General features: G+C 38.7%; 1 protein-coding gene across 1 annotated transcript in view; it reads right to left on the bottom strand.

Annotated features, from left to right (window-relative positions):
- Positions 1-11,739, bottom strand: part of LOC118438443 — a 37,453-nt gene extending 25,714 nt beyond the window's left edge. The window contains exon 1 of the mRNA XM_035858749.1: positions 10,453-11,739. The gene's annotated coding sequence lies outside the window, so the exon portion shown is untranslated. The remainder of the gene's footprint in view (positions 1-10,452) is intronic.
- Between the last annotated feature and the right edge of the window lie 2,846 nt (positions 11,740-14,585).

Here is a 14,585-nt window from a genome sequence, read left to right as displayed (position 1 = left end):
AATTGGCAAACTAGATTTTTTTTATTCCTGCGGGGCTCGAAACAGGCAACACCGTTCGTACACCAGGATTATTTATTATTCTAATTTATTTACTTTTTTGTTTAAGTTTTGAATTAACAAAATTAATGCGTCACCAAAGATGTTTAGTTTTACATAAATTTATTTGAATGCTGTGTATTTTAGTAGCGTCAGTTACTTATTTTTATCGTTCTGTCTGTCCGTCCGTCCGTCTGTGGGTGCAATATCTCCAGAACGCCTCAACACAATCAAACGCGGTTTTCGACATTGCGCTTCCATGACCGTAAATACGAGGTCACATTTTTAGTTTTGGTCATTTCGACGTACATCAATGTGGTGACGGTATTGTCAATATTTCAGAATTTCAAATACCTGTCCGATGCTACTTCTTTATATTCGTTTGTAACGGTTTATTCGTTTAGTATTTCCCTTGGATCAATTGATTTAATAAAACATAAACTCCAACACACAACTCTTTTTCATTTACTTTTATCTCTAATTAGCCAGGCAACTTTGTTTTATCTCCTCCTCCGAGAAGTTTGCCTCATTAAAAGTTTCCAAGTAAAGGCTGGACGTGCTCTGGTGGAAAGATGGGAGGAGGAAAGAATCAAAGGTAAAAGATCGTGGGTGAGTTGTTGGACTACTTATGTACACCGTGCCCCCAAGCCCGCCCGTTAAACCCACAAGGTTAAAGTAGCTGTAGGCTAATGAGGAGGCGCTTTAATCTCAAATTTGCCCTTAAGTTTCCCAACCCGCTTACAAATTCTGATCAAACTCTGGACCAAGGAGAAAGCAGAAATTAACCGAATTATCACTTTGCGATTGCCGACTTGCTTATAGCTAATTCTGGGAAAGTACTTTCTCTCCAAGTGAGTTTTCTGTATGTGAGGAGTGCCGAGTGAAAGTGTGGATGGATATGTATAGATGCGTTATTATTATTATGATAAAGGTAATTGCTGCTTAGAGAAATAAGTTTCTGGGAAGAAAGTGCTGGCTGAGGGAAGCTTATGCCTGGAAAAGTCTGAGCTTTCCGAATGTAAAAGTTAAACTAATAATTGACCCTGGTTTTTGTGAGGGGAGCAGAGAAAGTCAAGCTGGTATTAGGACATTTCCATTTTAGGAGGTCGTTTCGGATTTATTATGTATATCTCTGCGTTCGTATGGAATAAGTAGTAAATTCCGCCGATTGAAGGTTGTCCCACCGCTTAATATTTGATGAGCCTTTGGGCTATTTTTTTCTTATCTGGGGACAGACAGCACTGCTGCTATAATTTGACTTTGTGAAGACAGGGTTATTACGGTGGAGGACATGTCTACTTAAATGCTGAGACAAGAATGATGCACGTGCTGCGGCATAATCCAACTGTGACTATCGCATAATCAGCTTTGCCCACTTTTTATATAATTTTTCTCGGGTCTTTCTAACTTTTAATATTTCTGAACTATTAAGGAAATTTTGCATAGAAATTGTATATGGGTTCAACCAAAGTTTTTTTGCAATACATATAAAGCTTGATCCAATTAAAATTTTTTCAAATAAATCAGACCCACGAGAGAAATACGTAGGTGTTTTATTATTGATTTTCAAAAGGTATGTTCCGCACTGTTTCTGACCAAAATTTTGATGAAATAACAAACTTTAGATACATCTAGGATGCTGTGATTTTTTTCAGCCCTTTAGGTTACCATTAACACTAGCAATAAATCAGCAAACTTTACCTCGACGGAAAAAATGTCACATTTGCAAATTAAACATCGTAGTGTGATTTAAATTTTATTGCTGGAGGGGCAATATGTGTCGCAGATTTATGATTGAATGCTTAAAGTTTACGATGGAAACTGCTCAACACAAAGCACAAATACAATTGGGTCGATAAGTTCAAATAAAGGCGAAAAGATGTCCCAGACAAAAAAGTCGCCAGGATACCCAAAATCGGTTTCCACCGCAGAAAACCTCCAGAAACTTAAAGACCCAATTATTAGAGATCCACGATTGAAACTGTCCTATTTAGCAGATGAGATGGGTGTTCCAAAACCAATAATTTGTTCCATGTTAACTGAAGACTTAGGTATGAAAATGGATTCCTTCTGTTGGGTATCAAAATTTCTTTTGGCATCTCAAAAACAAGATCGAGTTGCTTTTGCAATGCAAATTTTGAGCTTTTAAATGAATACTGGAACCTGTATCATATTTTAGTAGTTGAATAAGATACTTGGGTTTACTATTATGACCCGACGACCACACAATAATTCATGCATTGGAAGCACGGGGGATTTCCACCACACATAAAAGGAAAAGTGCAAAAATCTGCCAAAAAATTGATGATGATCAGTTGGAAGGATACCAAAGGTCTCCTCCTTATAAAATTTATTGCTAGAAATACTACGATAAATGGGGTCGCGTATGCAGGAACCCAAAAGGAGCTGCGTTCTGCGGTTGAAAAGAAACGCGGGGTCAAAATAAAGAGTTGGCCTTTTTTTAGACGACAACGCGCCACCAAATACCTCACTGTTTTAGAGAGCTGATGCAGACGAAAATCGCTTTACCTGCACAGACCACCCCCCGTGCAGTCCAGACAGGACCCTTAGTGATTATTATCCGTTTCAAACGTTGAAGAAAAACATCAGGGGGAAACGATTTTAGGATGATAATGGAATCAAGTCGTAAATTTTTGCATATTTTCGAGGTAAATTTCGATGATTTGTTGCGGGTGTTTCTTTTAACCGATTGAGCTGAAAAAAATCACGACTTCCAAAATGTTTTTGAAGTTTGTTATTTCATCAAAATTTTGGTCAGAAACAGTGCGGAACATACCTTTTGAAAATCAATAATAAAACACCCACGTACATGGTGCAAATTTTGTTTTTGAACATTTTTTACCACGACTACTTTTCTCTTTGGTCTGTTTCTGATTGTTGACATATTTACAACCTCCTTTAACTGACAAGAAAAATGGTTCACTTTGTTCCACGAAAGTTAAACTTAATTAAGAATTCTGTCACGCTCTTTATGTCACGAGGCGTATTTCTGCTCTGTTCCACTCTCAGACATCTTACAGCAGAAGGAGTAGGAGAAAAACTGCTCCACTTTCGCAAATAAATTTCGCCAAGGAATACACGCAATCAACTCGGAATATTATTGTCGATTATCAAACTTCATCACGAAAAGTCAATTGCATACATGTCATCATCACTCATATATGTATAATTTTTTGCAAAAAATGTTACACAAATTACAAAATTTCTATCAATTTTCGCTATTTGCTTCATAATCCCAGCCAGCCGCGCCTGTCTAGTTGGCAAAATTCTTTTATCGCTAGACTAATCTTGATCTTTGATTAGACACACGCCCGATAAAAAACAAAGCGCATTTATTTCATGAATTTTAACAAGTTTAACCCCCCAAACTTTTACAACTTGAAGGCAGACTTGCTAATAAACCAATCCCACATTGAATTTGCATCTGCCAAACTTTTTTTTTCTGCGTGAGTATCGTTACGCAGAAATCGGCGTACGACGATGCGGGTGATCAAGCTCCGCATTCTTTTCGGAAAACAAAGATCTCACATTTCTTAGCTCTTCGTCTGACTTGATGACATCTTTCCAGCACGAGAAACATTGTAAATATTGGAAATCTGCCAGTTTGCATACCGACCAAGTGAAACCCTAATTCATCCAATTATAAGGTTTGAAATTGAATTTGAAACATGAGACAAACATTCTTTTTTCATTCGAGTTTATTTTTTTTGCTCAGATGAAGATTTTCCAAACATTCTGGAAAGTGAAGAAGCGCTTGTTTACTCTGAAACTTGTATGCACTGAACCTGCAGTGTCGGATTTCCAGTTTCATGACAAACAGTCATAACATTAACGAAACGGGAGCGAGAAGGCTTAGTTAAATCTCCAAGATGAAGGAAGCCTTTGTATTATAGCCTTTTATTAAGGAAGTTCGGCTCGCTGTGTGCGGTTGTTTTGTGAAATTTTACACTCCTTCCCTGCCAGCCGATTGATCCATCTCGGTGATGGAACAAAGCAAAACGTTGCATTGCTGGAAGGAATTACCGGATTTTCAAAGATATGTCTGTATGCAATGTAGAATACATACATGCATTCATACATAGATAAATACGACTGTGTGGGTGGATGAATGGGTGGATGGGTGGTGGTAAAATGCCAGGTATGATAACACTCAACTGTGAAATTCTTTTGAAGTTTTTGAAGTGAGATCAACATCAAACAAGGGATTAATTTCAGGGCGGGTGGAGAAGGCGTTCAAGAATTCGGGAAAAAAAGAGACGTTTTAATGGATTTCCTGTAGGAGGTGGATCGATTTTGATGAAATTTGAGGGCATAAATAAATGACTCCTTCTCACCCAGATACGCATTCATTATCATCGTTGACGAATTTATTAACACTAAAATTATATATTTATTATAATGATCCGTGCTGAAATCGGATGACAACAAAGGCAAGACATCCCCCGAGGTGGGTGCCTACGTACGTGGAACATGAACATTAGTTAGTTCATGGGCGTATCATATTTGATCCATATTATTCTATCGACCTAGCCATGCATGTATGTATTTATACCACATTTGGTGCGTATGATGAACAAACTGGTCGGTTTCTTGCTTTCACTTTCTTTATGGCTGGTTGCTTAATTGAACATAGCAACAAAGGAGAAAGCAATTGAGAAACAAGGCAGTCTGACATCTGCTTCTGGAGAGAATTTTCCCATAATTTATAATACCAAGATAACAAACATGAAGAAAAAGAAGGTTAGGTTAGCAATCTAGTATGTACGACTCCTTCTCTGTCATTAGGTTCCATTTTAAAATGCAGATTTCATTACTCCAGTGCAATCCGTCAGATTGGATTTTTTTAAACTGACAATGATTTAAAATCTCTTTTAACCAGAAGGATGCATTTCTTTCCTTCATAATTTACCTCCTGGTTAATAAACCAAATTGAAAAATGGTGTAAATGCCTCTCACATTCCTCCGCCAAAATCGCTACCTCTTTACGTATGCACGTATGAAATGAATGTACATATTTATGCATACGGCTAGCTTATTATCCTAGAAGGTTATGAAAGCAAATTTAGAGCAGGGAAACTCGAGAGCAGCGATGCAAAGAGTCAAGACCTTTTTATTCCATTTTGTAGTGTGCATACATACTTTTGAGAAAACTGGGTGGGTGAGAATAATATGAAGATTTACTAAAAAATCAAGAAAACCTTTTAAGATCCTTTTAGACTCGAGTTTCTCGCTTGCTCATTCTCCTCTCCTCTTTAGACTCATGTGCACATTATAATATCACATTTATTCATTATTACGGAAGAAAGCTGTTTCAGATTCGTGAAAAAAGTTTTTTTTTGTTCCCACTTCCTTTCCTCCGTACTCCACTCCACGTAGATAATACGTTTACTGGGATAATTTCCCCAGTCAAAAGGAGAAAATGCCCACAAAATGTATAATTCAAAACAAGGTTGAATGAAATGGGAAGCGGTATTAGCATATCTTTTCTAGGTTAATTAATGAAGAAAGACGTTTCGTAAAAAAGGTATGCATGCACATAATCGAGGATGTTTAACTTTGTAATATTCAGAGGGCGGATATGTGTTTACGAAAAATCCCTATTTCATATTTGCGTTACGAAATATTACGATAATATTTATGAAAAAAATAGTAGAAGTGACAAATTCTTTCTCTGGATTTTTTTTGTAATCGGATTTCTTTGAGCTAAAAAATTTGTCGTACAGACAAATATATTTATATATTTACAAAATATAGGTATACATTTTTGAAAATATCTAAAATATTTACGCGTTTAAAAAAATAATGCTTGAAATATTTAAAATATATTTGAATGTCTGAAAACCTAAAAATAGGTATATAATAATATTTTGAAATTTTTGTGATCTAAATATTTAAGTTGGGGGACACACCCACAAAGTTTGACCGTCGGTCGTCATCAATGAAAAAGTTGAAAATAAATACATATCCGCCGTCTGGATACATTGGATACTTCTATTTTGAGATGAAGATCAATTGACAAATACAATCTTCGTCCTTCTCAAACTTTTACCAACTATTCGCTTCCTTTTCTTTTCCAAAGCTTAAACCACAACATTAGCAATTGTGATACTACTTGAAACTTACTAATTACCACCATTATTGTGTAGCTTTACTAAAGTAATAAAGTTTTTGAACGACGACGATGGCCATGATGCTGGCATTTTGTCTTTGCGGTTCCTCTCAATATTTACCAAATACGAGTCGGAAGAATTTGTTTTCTTCCCACAAAATTTTCACTCTAAAGGTTTCACCAACTTTTCCCCGTTATTGTTCCAGCTTTCTCTTTTCCGTTGGCTAATGACTGGCCGAAACAATACCCAGATTTCGTAACGATGCTCCTTCTCATGCGATTATTGTGGTGCTATTTAATAAGTATTTACCGTGCAACATTTCCACCCTCTCCTCATCTCAGCAGGAACAGAATGTGAACGAACAGTATATAATAATGAAGTGATGAGTAGGCAGACTTTCAAGAGGCGAAGTACGCGTCAGAATTAAAGTGAGGAATTTCCTCGCAAAATTCTAATTCCTCTCCACCTCCACCCATGCACCCACAGATAGCAAATAATCGTGCCTGGACTCATTTTCCTGCCCCGATCTATATTTTATATAATGTTGCCCCTATCTATCCATCCATTTGCCTCACTCATTTCATTCAACTCACATTCAGCCAAAGTCGTGTTGGCAGGCTGCATAAGTCAGGAGGAGGAAGATTTCAAACGAAAATTTGATTTTACACGAGAGTGGACGCCAACGGTGGAGGAATGCAGAGATAAATTGGTGTTTAGCTTAGTCCCTGTTACATAAATGGTGTCCTACTTTCGGGGAAAAAGGGTTGTTTGAATGCCCCCGTCTCATCCAAGCAGCCACCCATGCCATTAAAACCTGGATGGTGCGGTGAGAGTGGAGACAGATAAGGGAAAACACGATGAAATAAAAGCACTACATCATAATTCTGTCTGAACAGTTTCCCTCCAATGTTGGACAGTGGAGGAGGATGGAGGTGAATCTATTCGAGTGGAGAGGAAACAAAACGGACGGACTTTCTCTCCAAAAACAGAGAAAGACCAGAACCAGAACTGGCTATGCAACCAACCACCACCACCAAAAGACCACCACCAGACTTAACCCCCCGCATAATAACAAGACTGGACTCCAGCCATACCAGACGAAGCATAAATGATTGCTTGGATTACTGGTTGGATTGGGATGCTGTGTGTGTGTGTCGAAATTTACAATGTGTGTGTGGCGAAAGACATGACGCAATAATTTGGCTGGCATTACAATTATGTGTCATTCTTCCCCAACCGAGGCAGAAAGACGATTTAATTTGTGCTTTAATTTCTAGACTCAACTCGTGTCTTTAATCTGCATCAAAGGCCATTCCCGTCAGTCAGTTTCCCTTAATGATGCGAGATTACACTGATTAGCCGGAATTTATGCATGTGTTCTGCTCACGGAAGGAAATCAACATGCAAATAATTAATTAGCGGTTGATTTCCTACTGTGTTTCGTTTCGACCTGTTATTACTCACCACTTTAAAGTACAACACTTGTACTTGTCAAGTGCGTAATTAATTTCTTGGAATGAACACCGACGAATTATTTACAAATACAAGTTATTTTTAGTCGTAATAAAATTTTGAGTTCATGTGTTCCACTAATTAATTTGAGTATTGATTAAAAGAGAAAGAGTCGAAACTAATATGATTTTGTTCCTCTCGAGGAGAAAACCAAAGTCATAATTTAGCAATAAGTTTGTTTTCACGAGTTGAGAAGTGAGTGGTATTATTGGTTTGGTGGTGGTGGTGGTGGTGTTTGCCAAGATTGGCCCAGCTCGCTTTCTCCCTCCTATTAAACTACTTTCTCTCGAGTAAGGCTACGGCTGAGTGAGTGATGCAGGCAGGTAAAATGAAATGAGATGAAGCCTCGTAGGATGGTTGGTGGCTGGTGCAAATCCGAGATCAAATTTAATTCCGTTTCATCCTCAATTCCCAATTCAAGTCGGATTATATTGTATCTTTATCCTGCTCGGATCAGGTTCGCGTTGCGTTGCGTAGCGTGGTATACATAATTATGTAACGTAATGTGTTTCTTAATGAAGTTGTTTAGGCCTCCTCGTGTGTACATAGCTGAATCGGAATGGTGGTGTTGTTGTTGGCTGGCAGTCGATCTCACCCCCTCAGCCGATTTGATTTCATTTGCTCAACTCTTAAAACAACGAGGTGGCTGAATTAAGTATCAATATCCTCAATCTCTATCTACACGGGTGTATAAACTGACTTTGCTCTAATCGTAAGCAGATCAGAGTATCAAGAGTTTGATCTGAAAACATGATTAGAACACGCAAAACCCACGCCGTGTTTCAGGGCTGGGATAAATAAATATGTATGCTGCTACGTATACAAGACCCGGACAAAAAGAGAGAATAACAAATTAACTTGTGTGTTCATTTTCCATTTCATGAAAAGCTGGTGCATACACAGGATTGGCTGGTCTGGTAATACATAGACATACGCAGTTGGATTCAAAGCTACAAAATTAATCGAGCGAATTATCATTATCAAAGGAATACAGCTTGTTAGGGGTTTAATGCCGTTTAATTCTTTTGTGTGGATCGATGCTTATCAGGATTACGTACGTACGTATGTATGTAGCATTTTCATGCAAAACGTATGTAGCACAGGAGCTAGCTGATTTTTAGATTGTAGACACCATGCAATTCCAACTATGCGATTTCATAGATCGCATTTTTTTGTGTTGGACACTCAAATTTAGTTTGGTTTGTCGCAATAATGTCCCACTTTCCCATAGACGTTCTCTTTCCTTAATCCACCCACTCTGCCTCCAAATTCTCCAGCAAACAAGCAAATTCCTCTATGCGACACGACATTACATTACGTTACGATTGTCATTCTACTGTAATACAGCTTAACGTCACCCAGCAGCACAGGCCACCATCGCGAGTTTAAAGCTCTCTGCTATATATGCACAAAAGTAAAGTAATCAGTGACAATAAAGCCCTTCTTCTTAGGCTGCCTTGTTATTGGACAACTGCGCCTCATTTATCTGAATCATCCGGCCTCTGTTCCAGCATAAATTGGGATAAATAGCGAGATTTACAACATTTAGGAGGACATTTCCACCCGTTCGATGCATGCCGTATACAATAAGTAAAAGTAAATACGATTCCGTAATGTAATATGTATGGTGGGTGAGTATTGATACGTTTGTTGTAGCACCCACTTCCTAGCAGACTCTTAAATTTTTTCACATAGTAAATTTGGCTGGGAGAAAGGAGGGACATTACATCACGCAATAATGCAGGCGAAGTGTGCATTACCTCGGAGGTAACAACCCATTTATCCTCCTTACAACGACTTTCCCTACTCCCACTTGTTTTATTGCTGTCGGCTCCCAGTGACTGCAGCAACGGCAGCAACGGCAACATTAGCATGGGATGCATAACATCTAAAACCAAACAACCTTCCGGGCAAAAACCTGCTTTCACTTCACCCGACTCCATTTCTTCCTCACACAACGCTGCACAAGTTTTCGCAACATTATCCCATTCAGAGTGTAGGCATAGGTAGTTGGGTACGCAAAGAAATGAGTGCAGTGTTTCGTTTCTGGAGGGTTTGCTACATTTCTTGCACTGCAGAGCAAGAAATGGGAAGTGCAAGAAACTGGGAGAAAGTGGAAGAAATATGTGGTATCTAGCCACACGCCGTATGAAGTATAGGTTCTAGAGCCTTGCAGGTCAAAATAGCTGCAAAAAGCCACTTTCCTGTCGTTATTTCTTGCAAATGATTACTTGTCGTGTTTCGTTTCTTGCGGGTTTTGTTACGTTTCTTGCACTCCAAAACAAGAAATTCAGTCTGCAAGAAACTGCAAGAAAGTGTAAGAAACGTGCACCATCTTACCACGTGCACTATGAAGTTTAATCGCCTTACATTTCTTGCAGGTCAAAATACATAGCCACAAGAGCCCACTTGCTTACCATTATTTCTTGCAAATGGTTACTTTCACCCGGAACACTGGGACTATGCATGTATGTATAACCCAAGACACATATTACTACCAGGTTTATGCATGCATGAGGAGAAACAATGCACGGGTTTTATTTAATAATAATGCCGCAGAAAAATATGGGGTCACTTTCTCATTACTTTCTCCTCAACTTTCTTTCATTCTTCTCTCCGCGTATAATGAGGTTCGCCACTTCAATCAATCAACCAAGACGGAAAAATCGTATTTACTATTTCGTTATATACCAACACAAAACTTATCTACTTAAGAAACTTAATTTTTGATATGTAAAACACGAAAAAGAGACAATGAAACCAATTCGCTTACCGCTTTCTCAAAAAAACCACAGCACATTTTGTACATCTGCTTCTTCTCCGCGTACTCGTATAATTCTCACAATTCACTTAAAGACACGTTCACCTTATTAAGTTTCACCTCGTTGAAAAAGAAGTTCCAACTTTTCTGTTTGATAACAACACTTCTTTGCTGGCTCTCTTGTCATGTGAAATTAAGTGGAGACAGAGAGATAGCGAGGAATGAGAGTCAACAACATTCATTCGATCAATGCTTTCTCTCACCACTGACTGCTCACTGGTGAGATTTGGTAGGAAGAAGAGAGAATCAGGAAATAAAGAAAGTAAGCAAATGTTCAAGTCCCCGAAATCGGTTTCTCCTTCTTCTTCTTTGATTCCACCAACTTCTTCTTTTGGAGATCAGTTTACGCAACTTTTTCCCTACGCTAATGCAATATATTTGACAGGGATGGACGAACAGTTTACTCCCACGATTGTTTCACACAACTTGTCGCAATCCCAATTTTCTAGCTAAAAATATGTCCCCAGTTTTATTGATGAAATTGTACCAAATTATTGTAAAGGTTGGTTGGTTGGTTGGTTTCACTCAAAGAAAGAAATTATGATGAGCCGCTTGGCATTTCGTCAAAATCCTGAAAGAATCTCGACAAAGCTGGTGTGTCAAGTTTACGACTTTTCTCACTTTATCTCCTCTTATGATGAACAAAGTTCACTTGTTCTTGACATCCTTCTCAATAAAATGGAGCCCATGCAGTCATTCACAAATGTTATATTAGTTGTTGGAAAGTATATGCATGCGTGTCTACACAGTGTTCCAGTTAAGCTGGAAAATTTACATTCTTTCTTTCACTATGTATTATGTCCGGCTTACCACGGTCTATGCGGACTTGCGTCTCCTCTTTTACTACCCGTTGGGATTTGACGTAAAGATTTCAAATGGAGTTGCGACGGCAGAGATTGAGAATTTCTTCTTCCGCCTACTAGTCTAAAGAGCTGGATTTACTTTATCCTGCTCCACACACACTCAACAGCTTCTTGTGCAAATTTACATTTAGACAGAAATCCTCAAGAGTGGCAGCCAGCAGCAAAACCAGAAATGTTTTTGCTTTTTTTCCCTCGGTGAAATTTAGATGTGTGTATTTTTCTGGAGAAAGTTAATTGCAACGTCACAAATGTTTCGCAGAGGGCAATTTGGTAAAAATGCAAGCTGTGACTTTCACTCAGCGATATGAATGAGAACACCACACCACCAACCGGTTCGAGAACAAAGGGACGCACACACTTTCGCGTCTTTCTGCTTTGCGAGCTGGTGCAGAACTAAAGTAGGAAAAGTTTGGTCCACACGAACTACTGGGAGAGTGAGGGATAGTAAAAGAACCCGGGTTCGGAGATGTAGAAAACGGACCGAATCCGTGCGAAGTAATGGTGTGTAGTGTGTATGTATGTATGTGGAGGAAAAGTGAGGAGATACTGATACACAAAGTAGTAGCTGGATGACGGATGGATGAAAAGGATGCGAAATTCATGTATGCATATTGGCAAACACACTGCGATAATTTGCAGGTAAGGTGATTAGTTTAGAGTTAAATTCTGTCGTTAAGCTGCTTTTGTACTCAATTATATAATTTAATTAAAGCAATTCTACACAAATGTTAACTACACCAAATACTTATTTACTGATATTATAAGCTCTTTAAGTCCTTGCACTTGTTCAACATTTCTCCGATAAGTTGTGAAACTGATGCATTTCTTCAATTTGTAGTCGAACCCTAATCGATTACATACACACTCTGGCTCTAAAAGAAATCAATCGATTTATTTAAGACGCGATCTATAAAGTACTCCAAATTTGTGTCTCAAGTCAACGATTCATTAATGCGCGTGTATAAATCACCCGTTTTTTGTGCAGTTCCCATTTGCGAAAAATTAAAAAAAATTGTGCGGCGATGGATTTGCTGCATACGAAAGTACACACTTTGTACAGAAGTTGGCAAGAACTTTTGTTTTCTGGGAGCTACATGAATGAGTACATGGGATTCCGTCATAATAAATGCGGCTGGAGGAATGAGAAACAAAGAAGTTTTGGTGGAGGTGGGTGGGTGGGAGACATTTTATATTTATTGTGGCACTGCTATACTTGCCTCGTATCTGAATTGTCTCTTTTTTCATCCCGGCGCAGAGTTAAGGTTATCAACGAATTCATTCTCTTTCTTCTTCTCGACCAAGAAATATGACCCCACTTCCTCTTCCTTGTCTTAATTTTGGCTTTAGTCTCCTTTCACTAAAACCCGGCTGGTCTTCCGGTTGAGGAATGTGCGTAATTTAAGTGTCATTTCTACATGTATTCATACATACATTCATACGCGGCACGTGGTATGCAATGTGTGGAATGAGTTCATTCAGTAATGATGAGATTTTCTGAGCAAGATTATCGAACAAATTTGGCTATTCAGACGAGTATTAATTAGGCAACACTAATTACTTAGGATTAGAATGGAGGTCTCCCATCGTATGCTCTCCAATTTTGACAAAATAAGTGTCAACCGAAGGCAAATTTAATTAATGTGAAATTTTTAAATGGCACTATCTGCCAATATTTGCATCCGAAGAGGAGAATACACACAGTAAATTTGGAAAGTGTAAAATTTGTCGACTTTTGGACGCGTTTTCTCCTCTTCGAATGCAAATATCTCTGCCAAACCTAAGCACTGGCAGATTAGTGTTTCTTTGTAACTTTCATACAACTTAGATTTGTAATCGATTGACATTAATTTTGTCGAAACACAAAATCTGGGAGTATACTTATACGTTGGGAGACCTCCATTGTTCAAAGATGGAACGGGTTGATAAGTTGTAATTAATGCTCATGTATGTATGTAAACACAGCTTGATTTATTGGTAGGACTGTTGTTAATTTGTAACATCTTCAACTAGAAATTCTGTCTCTACACACATACCTAAATATATTAAACTGCATCGTCGTAAACCTTATCTTACCCTCGCCATGTCGATACACACAAGGAGAATCTTCTCTCCTACGCACTCCAAAAACCCTTTTGGTTCAAAGTTCGAACCAATTTCGAGGAATGAAGGGGGAAAAAACCTGGGCCTAAATATTTATGATTTAGATCCAATCAGTTTCAACAGTTTGTCGCTTCCCTGCCTCCCAGACTCACTGACTGAGTGAACTTTTCACCTCAAAATCCACTGGAGGATCAGAGACGAGTCGAGTCGAGGTGGATGAAGGTGAATAGCAAAATTCAGCCCAACATCTAAATATCTACTTACCTGACTAGTGGGCTAACTCAAAATTAATTTACATTTTCAGTCGACACAGAAAGCCTGATTAATTCAGGGCAACCGAAACAAAGTTGTGCGGATTTAATTTGCATTTCTCACCTCTTATACATATCTGCTGCGTACACCTTACAAATAGAGGTCACACACTACTTGTTGTACTGATAGCTGGACTAGAAGATTTTCCCTTATTAAAAAATTAATATTTAACAGATTAACCCGGGCCGGAAGCAATGTGCTCATTTCAATTTCCAAAATTGTTATCATTCCTTTATGTTTTACATGGTGCCATCAATTTCGTGAAAATGCTCTCTCGAAGGCGGACGGATACCTCGCGGCGAAAGTGAGGAAAGGAACAAAAAGTAAACATTATACGAGTCACCCACCCACATTCCTCCTCCTGAGAAGGCGGATAGGAAACGAATGCATAGAAAAATTATTGCCAGACTTCTTTTACCACGAACGAAAGGAAGAACTGCTTTCTCTGCTTAGCCGACGACCCGACTTTTACGGAGGAGAAAGTGGGTTACACTTGAATACTCGAGGACGAGAAAAAAGCAGATCTCTCGAACAAAACCCACACCCAGTTCTTGATCTTGTTCTTCTCCTTGTTCTCCTGCTCCTTGCAGGTCTAGTTTATCTCTCTTCCCATCCCGTCAGCTCGCATTACACGTCGTCTTCAGCAAAAGGAAATCTACATTCCATCCGAATCATGCATATTCTAGCGCCCACCACCACCACCACCACCACGCCGTTACTACCGACCAACCTACACCACCACGAAGAAGAGAGTAGATTTGCAGATTTGTGAAGTCAGACCACCCAGAACGAGGAAGAAAATAGTATTAG

This window comes from Folsomia candida, unplaced genomic scaffold (genome assembly GCF_002217175.1).
Source record: "Folsomia candida strain VU population unplaced genomic scaffold, ASM221717v1 Fcan01_Sc021, whole genome shotgun sequence".
Lineage (NCBI taxonomy): Eukaryota > Metazoa > Arthropoda > Collembola > Entomobryomorpha > Isotomidae > Folsomia > Folsomia candida.
This window is presented reverse-complemented; position numbering and strand designations above follow the sequence as displayed.